Raw genomic sequence first — 10,559 nt, forward strand, 5'->3', positions numbered from 1 at the left:
AATATTCATTGAAAGGACTGATGCAGAAGCTGACGCTCTGATACTTTGGCCACCTGATGCAAAGAGCCATTGGAAAAGACCCTGATGCTGGAAAAGACTGAGAACAGAAGGGGGTGACAGAGGATGAGATGGTTGGATGGTATCACTGACTCCTCAGGCATGAATTTGAGCAAACTCCAGCAGATAGTGAAGGACAAAGAAGCCCAGCATTCTGTAGTCCATGGGGTTGCAAAGAGTGGGACACAACTTAGCAACTGAACAGCAATAAGTAGGAAACAATTTTCTACCTGAAAATCTTGCCCACCTTCTTCCCAGGTTTGTTGTCTGGTGAGGACTGCACCACACCCTCTCCCCAGTGTCAGAGATGGGGATAGAGACTTGTCTCCTTCCTTTAAAAAAATTTTTTTTAATTAGAGGACAATCGCTTTAGAATGGTGTTGGTTTCTGCCTTACAACAACTCAAATTACCCGTAAGTATATAATATATCCAGGGCTTCCTAGTTGACAGCTAGTTGTACAGTGATCCACCTGCTGATGCAGAAGGCATTAGAGACGTGGTTCAATCCCTGCATTGGGAAGATCCCCTGGAGGAGGGCATGGCAACCCACTCCAGTATTCTTCCCTGGAGATTTCCAGGGACTGAGAAACCCGGCAGGCTACAGTCCATAGTGTAGCACAGAGAGACACGACTGAATTAACGTAATACACACGTAACCATGAAGCCGGGGACTGTGCCGTTCCTGCTATATGTTAGATTAGACAATCTTCATTCCTTCAAAACTCTTCTTAGATCATATTCAATGTGTTAAATAATGTGCTGAGTGTTTTAAGAAAAAAGATATAGGCTCTGTTTTAGGGAAGTACAGACATATTTGGGATTCCCTGATATCTCAGTTGGTAAAGAATCTGCCTATAATGCAGGAGACCCTGGTTGGATTTCTGGGTCAGGAAGATCTGCTGGAAAAGGGATAGGAAACCCACTCAAGTATTCTTGGGCTTCCCTTGTGGTTCAGATGGTAAAGAATCCACCTGCAATGTGGGAGACCTGGGTTCAATCCCTGGGTTGGGAAGATCCCCTGGAAAGGGAAAGGCTACCCACTCCAGTATTCTTGCCTGGAGAATTTCATGAACTGTATAGTCCACGGGGTCGCAAAGAGCTGGACACGACTGAGTGACTTTCACTTTCACAGACATATTCAGTATATGTATGTGCTCAGTCACTTCAGTCATGTCTGACTGTTTGTGACCCTTTGGGTCCTCCTCCAGGGGATCTTCCCGACCCAGGGATTGAACCCATGTCTCCTGCATCTCCTGCACTGCAGGTGGATTTTTGCCCACTGAGCCACCTGGGAAGCCCATATTAAGTACACGTGACATATATGCCACAACTACTTTCATTCTTATAGCAGACTTCATGAGTCATTTACAGAACAGTGCTGTCAAAAACTGTCTCAGCATAGTGTAACTGATTACACAGTTGGTTTGAATGGTAAAACTTTCTTCCAGTGTCACTGCAGAAGTATTCATGAATGTATTACTGTGTTCCTGCATTGTTTTTGAAGTCCACTGGATTGCCCAGTTTCTGCTACATGAATATACACACCAAGAAAGGATAAGTTCTCTAACAATATTTTATTTTTTCTCCTATCAGTCTTATATTTGGCATCCTAAATGGCTTCCTGCCACAAATGCCCAATTTCTGACATTTCTAGTGCCTTTCACATTGTGAAGTCTGCAAATGACTTTAAGAAAGAGTTGCATGGATATTAAAGACAAGATTTTTGCTTCTGGTATGAGGATTACAATCTGTTTCACTCAAGTGTGTCTTCAGCGAGAATTTATGGAGTGCTTTGAATATTCATTGGAAGGACTGATGCTGAAGCTGAAGCTCCAATACTTTGGCCACCTGATGCGAAGAACTGACTCATTGGAAAAGACCCTGCTGCTGGGAAAGATTGAAGACAGGAGGAGAAGACAATGACAGAGGATTGAGATGGTTGGATGGCATCACTGACTTGATGGACATGAGTTTGAGCAAGCTCCAGGAGTTGGTGAAGGACAGGGAAGCCCAGCATACTGCAGTCCATGGGGTCGTAAAGAGTTGGACATGACTGAGTGACTGAACTGAATTTCTGTATATTGGACACTGCAGATCTGGGGACAATGAGAAACCATTCTTGACATCAGTTTAATGAAGGAGATGTGTATGAAAATAAAAACCAATCATAACAAAGCAAGGCTGGAGGAACATACAAAGTTCTAGCAAATCCAGGGAAGAAAAAGATTAATTCTGCCAGCAATCATCATAAAATGTGTCAAAAGGAAGGAATATTTGAGCTGGATCTTGAAGGGTAAGTGGAATGCTGTAGACTGAGAGGATGAACACTAGCTTTTTAAGGAAAAGAATGATAGGAGAGCTGAATACACTGAGGTTTGAAAATGCATTATACAAAACAAGGCTGATAAAATTGTTTGGGCTAGATTATGAACAGACTCAAATTCCAGGTTCATAATACTATAAATGAAAAAGCAAATAATATCCCTGACTTGTTTATTAACATTATTTCCATTTTGTGTATTTTGTAGGCTGATTAAATGTCCACAAGCCAAGGAACTATTGGTTCATGCCACTAAATGCCTAGTTCATCCACATGGGAAATCTTTTGTGACCTCCCAGAAAGAAAAGGAAAACAAGGAAAGAAGGAAGGAAGGGAAAAAGAAAAGGAGGGAGAGAGGAATGGAGACAAAGTGAGAGTGATGAAGATAGAGAGAAATCATAACTAAAAGAAAAAGACAAGGAGGAGAAAGTAGAGCGGAAAAGAAAACGTAAGAAATCATTTGGGTTCACTGCCAATAAGAGTTAGGAAAGCTGATTTCTTAAGATAAACTGAAGTAAAACAAAATATGCTCCATATGTTGAAACTGTATACTTAGTTTGAGATAAACAAAAACATGTTTGGAGAATAGCTGCCATAATTAAAAAGAAATTAAAAGAAAGAAAGAAAAACCATCTGGGGATAAATATATATTTAAACACACACACAGACAGACACACACAGTGATTCCAAAACTTGAAGTTTTTCTTGATTTAAGTAAACTCTCCTGTTGCAAAAAGGCATTGCATCAGTTTTTGCCCAAACCCCATGTTCCAAACTGGAGCTCTACAGAGCTACTCAGCATTACTCAAACACGAGAAGACCTTTCCAAAGCCTGTCCTTTGCTCCTGCTTTCTTCCTTGCTATGAATGCATTTTTCCTTTTGGCTGACTCCGACTCCCTCCTGAGTGCCCAACTCAGATGTCACCTACTCCCAACAGTGTGCCGGACACCCAGCAAGGTTGATGATGTCTTATTCATCTGTGAACCTTAGCATGTCTATCAGTTTCCTGGGGCTGCTGTAGTAAAATACTGCAAACTGGTGTCTTAACACAATAGTTTGTTGTTCCACAATTCTGGAGGCTAGAAGTCTGATACCAGGTTCAAAATCAGGTTTGGGTACATCTCAGGACTTTGAGGAAGAGTCTAGTCTACAATGTCCTTCTAGCTTCTAATGATGGCTGCAATCTTTTGTATTCTTTGGACTATAGTTGCATCACTCCAATCTCAGGCTTCATCTTCACATGGTGTTCTCTCTGTGTCTCTTGTGTCTTCATGTGGCCACCTTCTTATAAGGACACCAATTGTGTTGGGTTAGGGCCCCACTCTATTCAAGCATGACCTGGTTTTAATTTATAAGTCACATCTAAGACCATCTTATTTCCAACAGACTTGAATTCACTTTCTGAGGTAATGGGGAGTAGAACTTCAACTTATCCTTTGAGGGACATAATTCAATTCATAGCAACAAGACTACTCCACATCTGGTTGCACTGAAAAATTCAGATGCTTGCCTGTTTGTGTCCCCAATCCCCAAAGAAGTTGATAAGAAACTCCATTTCAAGAAATATATAGATATATATGTGTATACATATGTACATATGTATATATATGTGTGTGTGTGTGTGTGTGTGTGTGTGTATATATATATATATATATATAGTTTCCATGACTCAGCATAGTTAATTTAATAAATTCATAGTTCATATCTTCCAAATTGAGTTAGAGTATTTCTTATTAAAGCTACAAGGAAGGGACTTCCCTGGTGGTCCAGTGGTTAAGAATCCACCTTCCAACACCTTCCAAGGCAGGTGACGTAGGTTTGATCCCTGGTCGGGGAACTGATATCCCCCAGGCTGGGGGACAACTAAGCCTGCTCTTCACTGAGCCCAGACACCTTAGAACCCACATGCCTCAATGAAGACTAGATGCAGCCAAATAAATATTTTTAAATAAATAAATAAAGCTCAAAGGCGGTTAGGAGGCAGTTAAATCTACACTTAGGGGAAGACACGTAGCACATGGTGACACCCTTTTCATTACACTCCTCTAAGAGATACTGCCTGTTAAGTGGGCCGTGTGGCACAGGAGAACCCTCACCTGGAGTCACCCAAAGGGATGAGATCCCTGGGAAAAAGACCCATGTGTAAGTGTAGTTCTGTCTAGGTCACTATACAGTATTGATCCTATCGCTTCTCTGTTTGCCTCAGCTTATCCTCAGAAGATGAGAGCTAGACAGGAAAGAGTGATTTTAAAAAGAAGCATAAGAACTCTCTTTTCAAATGAAATCTTTCTCAAAGCCCCAATTTAAAAAGCAGATTTTTGTGAGGCTGCCTGAGACCAGGTGAAGAAAGTGAGCCTGAATGCCATTGGATTAGTCATCCCCAGGATGATTTCTCCACAAGAAGTTCCAAAGAACTCTGGAAACACAGATTTAAAATTACTCAGTCAGATGAAAGTCTTTGCTATATAGTATATAGACAATATATAGTATATAGCTTTGGTATATAGTCACAGACATAGACGGTCATCCATTTAAAAAAAGAAGGAAAGAAGAAATAGGAAGAGAGAACAAAAGGGAGGAAGAGGAGGGGAAGGAGAAGAGGGAAGAAGAGGAAAGATGGAAAACGTATTAGAAAATAAGATACTGGGGGGGGGGGGGGATTGTAAAGACGGCCAAAGATCTCGAACAAAACTTTGCATAGCGATAAAAATATCCTCTCCTAGTCTATCTTGGTACTCATACAGTAAATTCTAAATTAAGTTAGCCTTATTTTGTACATGCACATTGTTGTTTTTAGCCACATTGTAACTGTATGATCACAAAGGCAAAATAGTCTGAAGGAGAAACAGAGAATGTGGACAACTACAGGCAAACCTCAGCTAGGGGATCAAAAGAAGATGGGTTTGTTGTACTCAAGTTAGTCATATCTAAAATAACTTTACCGTAACTACGTTGCATTTTTTTGCCCCAGCAGTTATAAATTGTGTTCCCAGGGAACACAGTTTGCTGTGGGCTTCTTTTCCTTGGTGAATGCTAAACCTTCATTTTGACATAACCATCTCTTATCTTCAACCTGTATTCTTCTTTCCAAATGTAACTTAGCATTCTTTAGGAAGCCTTCTCTGAACACCCATGTCCAATTAACTTCAGTCTCCTCCGTGTGCCTCTGTGTATCATCTGTATCTTGATAGAATTGAAACCTTTGTACTATCACTCTGAATTGCAGTCTGTTCATTTGCTGCTTATGTACAACAGTGAGTTCTTCTGGAGCAGTCTCATTTGTGTCTTAGTGCCCCTGTCCCAGCACTTACTCACAGTGCCAGGCACATGATGGGTGTTGTAAATGAATGCTGAATGCATGAGTTAATGTAAAGGGGAGTCTGTTTCAAACTGTTTTAAAGTTTTCAGGTAATCTTGGAAAAGTATCAAGATGAGAGTGGGCATAATTTGAATGTCAGTATTCTATTTAATTTGTACAAGAGAAATGAAATATTGCAGTCAAATGTCTAGTGGCTTTATATTCCCAATTCAACAGTCGTGAAGAGGGAACACAGAAAATGAACTTTTTTTTTTTCAAACTTATCTTGGAAATTAGCCCAAGAGCCAAATGTTTTATTTTAATGGTATGTTTCTTCTCTCAGACCACAACTAGTAAACATTTCAGATCACACATACACACAATGTTTGTTTGTATTTACTGTAATTCCCTATGCAACTCCAGATGCTTGGACCATTTAAGCATCTAATACATGTTTGATGAATTAAAGAATAAATGAAGGGACCCTTGAATAAAATGAGCTTCGATTCTGACATCCATTAGCAAGCTGTTACCAGTTTTCATCTGTCTAGTTTAAATGTAGGCCGTCCATTTGGAGAGAGGGAATGGAAAAACATGGTACAAAGGCCTGATCTGTTCAATGCTTTGGAATCAATAATTAAATTGTAATCACTTATAAAACATTTGCACAACATGATGGAGAATACTGGATTCTGACTTTGGCTTTGTCCCCATATTGTTATGTGAGATTAACTTTTTTACCTAACAAGATTGAGCTTGGTTCCACCTACATTAATATATTCAAACTTTATGGGACAAAGATCATATTTTCTTTAAATCTGATACAGTCTAGTATGATTCTGATATGATTATATATGTGATTGGGCCATGACAATATGTGTACATCCCAGGGAGCCTTTTAATTTGGTATCTTTGGTAGACAGTTTAAAGAAATAAAATATTGTCTCTTTGATTAATTTCTAGGGAAAGTTGTTGGAAAAAATTCATCCTCTGTGCCTCAGGCAACATACCTCTGGCTCCATATTTCTATTGCACTCTATATTCAAAAGGTCTGTCATTAAGTGTAGACCTTCTTAGAGGAAAGTTTTATTGAATATGATTTGAAAGTAGAATATAGCTCTTGGAATGGGAATGGTAAAAGATCTTACCTCCTATCTTATCAAATTTCTCTTCCAATTATGTATCATACTGCCCTGAGAATTCTGGCAAATTAAGCATTCTTTACCTCCTTAACTTCCCACTCACTTTTTAAATTATTTCCCTGATTGATGTCAGGGTGACATGCCATGTCTGATCATGTATTTATAAACCAGCTTAAAGCTCAGAGTGCTTTCATCTGCATTATCTTGATGGAGCCTCACAAGTCTTAGGAGATGTAGCTCATGAAATAGATAGTTGCTTGTTTCTCAAATAGGAAATTGAGGCTCAGAGCTTTCACGATTTATGAAAGGATAGATAATGAAAACAGATGGAATTGTGCCTTGAATCTGAGCATTTGATTTCTGGTTCAAGGGTTATTGACTATGCCTTAGTGCTTTAATGGGCATTCAAGAAACAGCTTTCCTCATTCATACATTCTTTCTCCCAATATATTTATTGAACATTTATTATTTGCAGGTATTGTGTCTGGTGTTGGTGTTATAATGGGAATCAAGCCAAACCCCTTTATTTCGTTGAGTTTTTACTAACGGAGAAAAAGCTTACTACCTCACTCAGAAAAGCACACAAACAAACACAACCACTAATTGGAGGGACTCATCACTTTTGTCACTGTTTGGATAAATCAAGCAAAAGAAGGTATGCTTCAGACTGGTCCAGTCATTAAGACGTGGCCTTCTAATACAGAGGACATGGGATTGATCCCTGATCAGGGAATTAAGGGCTTCCCTAGTGGCTCAGAAGTCAAGAATCTGCCTGCAATGCAGGAGACATGGATTCATCCCTGGGTTAGGAAGATCCCTTGGAGGAGGAAATGGCCAACCATTCCAATATTCTTGCCTGGAGAATCCCAAGGACAGAGGAGACTGGTGGGCCATAGGGTCACAAAGACTCGGACACGATTGAAGTAACTGAGCACACATGCCTGCAGGAACTCAGACTGCATATGCTGTGGGGCAACTAAGCCTGAAACTGAGCCTGAACTCTCTGCAGTACCACAACTAGAGAGATGCCTACATGCCGCAACAAGAGCCCGCGTGCTGCAGCTAAGACCTGATGAAGCCAAATACATTTTTTAAAAATCAAAAAAGAAAGATAAGCACCTGTGAACTGCAGTCTGATAAATTGCGCTTTCTTCTGATTTAATTCACTGACCAACTGGAGAAAATGTAACACACTAGCTGTAATCAATGCTTTTGAATTGTGGTACTGGAGAAGATTCTTGAGAGTCCCTTGGACTACAAGGAGATCAAATCAGTCAATCCTAAAGGAAATCAACCCTGAATATTCATTGAAAGGACTGATGCTAAAGCTGAAGCTCCAATACTTCAGCCACCTGATGGGAAGAGCTGACTCAGAAAAGACTCTGATGCTGGGAAAGGTTGATGGCAGGAGGAGAAGGGGACGACAGAGAATAAGGTGGTTGGATGGCATCACTGGTTCAATGGACATGAGTTTCAGCAAACTCCAGGAGATAGTGAAGGACAGGGAGGCCTGGTGTTGCAAAGAATCGGACATGACTTAGCGACTCAACAACAACAAACCATACAGCAAGTACCCAGGCCTGGGAATAAATCAGTTTAATAAGTTTCCTTTTCTGCTTGGAAATTTTTATTTCTATAGGACTTTCAGTAACAAAAGAACAGTATGCCTCTTGAGTACCAAAAGCAAGGAAATTTGGAGGACTACCCAAAAATTACTGCATTGAATGATTCTTTTTCAAGGCAGCCACAGATAAAAGAAGTTGTGTTCATCCGTGCTCTTTCAAAATTGTGCCCTCCAAATTGTTCTCCCATAAGAGACATCAGGAGTTTCCTCATTTCATGGTTTCAACTTGTCCAATTCCTCTCTTGATAATTCTTAAATCAGTGTAGAAACTACTTGTAATCATTGTAAGTATTCTTGGGTATAAGGAAATGGTGACAAACGTTTCCTCCTAACAAGAAGGAACTATTTAAAGAATGTGTAAGGAAGACGAAAATGGAAGTTATTATTTGGGTTACTACTTGTAGTGGCTTTATTTCACTCAACTGAAAGTAAGTCCAATCATGGGAAAGAGCAAGCTACTATAACTGGGGAAAGAACATCTCAGAATTATATCAGAACCGGAATATTTTGATGAAAGAATTTTAAAATGATATGCTGAGAAAGAGGACCAAACTCTCAATCTTTCTTTCCCCCGCCTTCTCCCCTTTGGCCTTTGGGATTAGCAGATGCAAACTAGTATATATAGAATGAATAACTACCAAGACCCTACTGTATAGCACAGGGAATTATATTCAGTATCCTGTCATAAATCATAATGGACAAGAAATGAAAAAGAACCTATTTATATAACTGAATTACTTTGCTGTATAGCAGAAATTAATACAACATGGTAAATCATCTATACTTCAATAAAATAGGAAAGAAAAAAAAAGAAAGACACACAATACGTCACCGTTAAGGACAAGACACTGTTTATCATGTAACTGAATGCGATAAAGATATTCTAGGGATCTCTGAGATCAACTGGATTATTCATGTGGTTGATTCCCCAGATAAAAACTTTTGTCATTCCAGTTTTAGTATATGTGCTGCCAAAGTCAGCACTTCTTTTGTAATTCCAAATGGACAAATATTTATCTTCACTAGGTTTTTACATAGTGTAACTGGTATTCATCAAGTTTTCTTCCTTCCAGGCTATGAAATAGAACATGCAGTACTTGGGCAGCCTGCAATAAAAAAGACTAGCTTGGCTGATTTATTGGATTTCTTAGGTTTGATTTTTCACACAGTGAGCTGGGCCATTTGCCTTGAGATAGTTTGGCACTTTGGGGAAAATCTATATTGCAGGAGCATATGTTTGATTGACCATACAGTAAGACATTGGAGGCTGAAACAGACAGAATTGGACCAGAGCTTGCTGCAAAGCCTTGTGTGGATGTCAGGGCCAGGCCAGTGTTTTGACAGCAGATGGAATTTGCAGGTAGCCTCCACAGTCATCTCAAGTTGCCAGAAAGGGTATGGAATACCCTTTTCATGGAAATTGAGCTGACAGATGTGTACCGCTGGTTCTCTGTAATGACCTACCACTTTCTGGACCAGACCCTCAGTTGCTATTCAAACTCAGCATGAAGCATTTTTTTTTTTTTTTGAAGAATCAGGCAGAGAAGACCTAAATATCACTGTTTTAAAAAATGTATACACTTCCCATTTAAAAATAGAAGCAAATATCATTAACATTTAGAGTTGAGGGAAAAGCTTGAAGTTAATTTAAAATGTTTGAGACACAGGACACTTCCCAGGTGGCGCAATGGTAAAAGAATACTCCTGCCAATACAAGAGACACACGTTCAATCCCTGGGTTGGGGTAATCCCCTGGAGGACGGCATGGCAACCCACTCTATTATCCTTGCCTGGAAAATTCCATGGAAAGAGGAGCCTGGCAGGCTGTGGTGCATGGGGTTGCAAAGATTTGGACATGACTGAGCCCAGACGAGACACAGGCCGTGTAGAATGCAGCAGTCTATCATTTTTATATAACTTTTTAAAAAAGGATGTTTGCAGTGAAAACAAAAGTGGATGCTCAGAGTAAAGCCGTCTGTATTACAGGTATTATTTAGATTCTTCTAATGTATTTACTTTTTATGAAACATTGATTATTTCAATTCATTTTAAAATATCTGCAATGAGGAAAATGTCACAGAATAAACTCATATTACACTTTTAAAAAATTTACTAA

The 10,559-nt window shown here is 39.5% G+C and overlaps 1 pseudogene; it reads left to right on the forward strand.

Annotated features, from left to right (window-relative positions):
• Positions 1-2,310: 2,310 nt before the first annotated feature.
• On the forward strand, positions 2,311-10,083 carry LOC109568204 (metalloendopeptidase OMA1, mitochondrial-like; annotated as a pseudogene).
• The last annotated feature ends 476 nt before the right edge of the window (positions 10,084-10,559 follow it).

The sequence above is a fragment of the Bos indicus genome, chromosome 14, assembly GCF_029378745.1.
Source record: "Bos indicus isolate NIAB-ARS_2022 breed Sahiwal x Tharparkar chromosome 14, NIAB-ARS_B.indTharparkar_mat_pri_1.0, whole genome shotgun sequence".
NCBI classification, from domain to species: Eukaryota; Metazoa; Chordata; class Mammalia; order Artiodactyla; family Bovidae; genus Bos; species Bos indicus.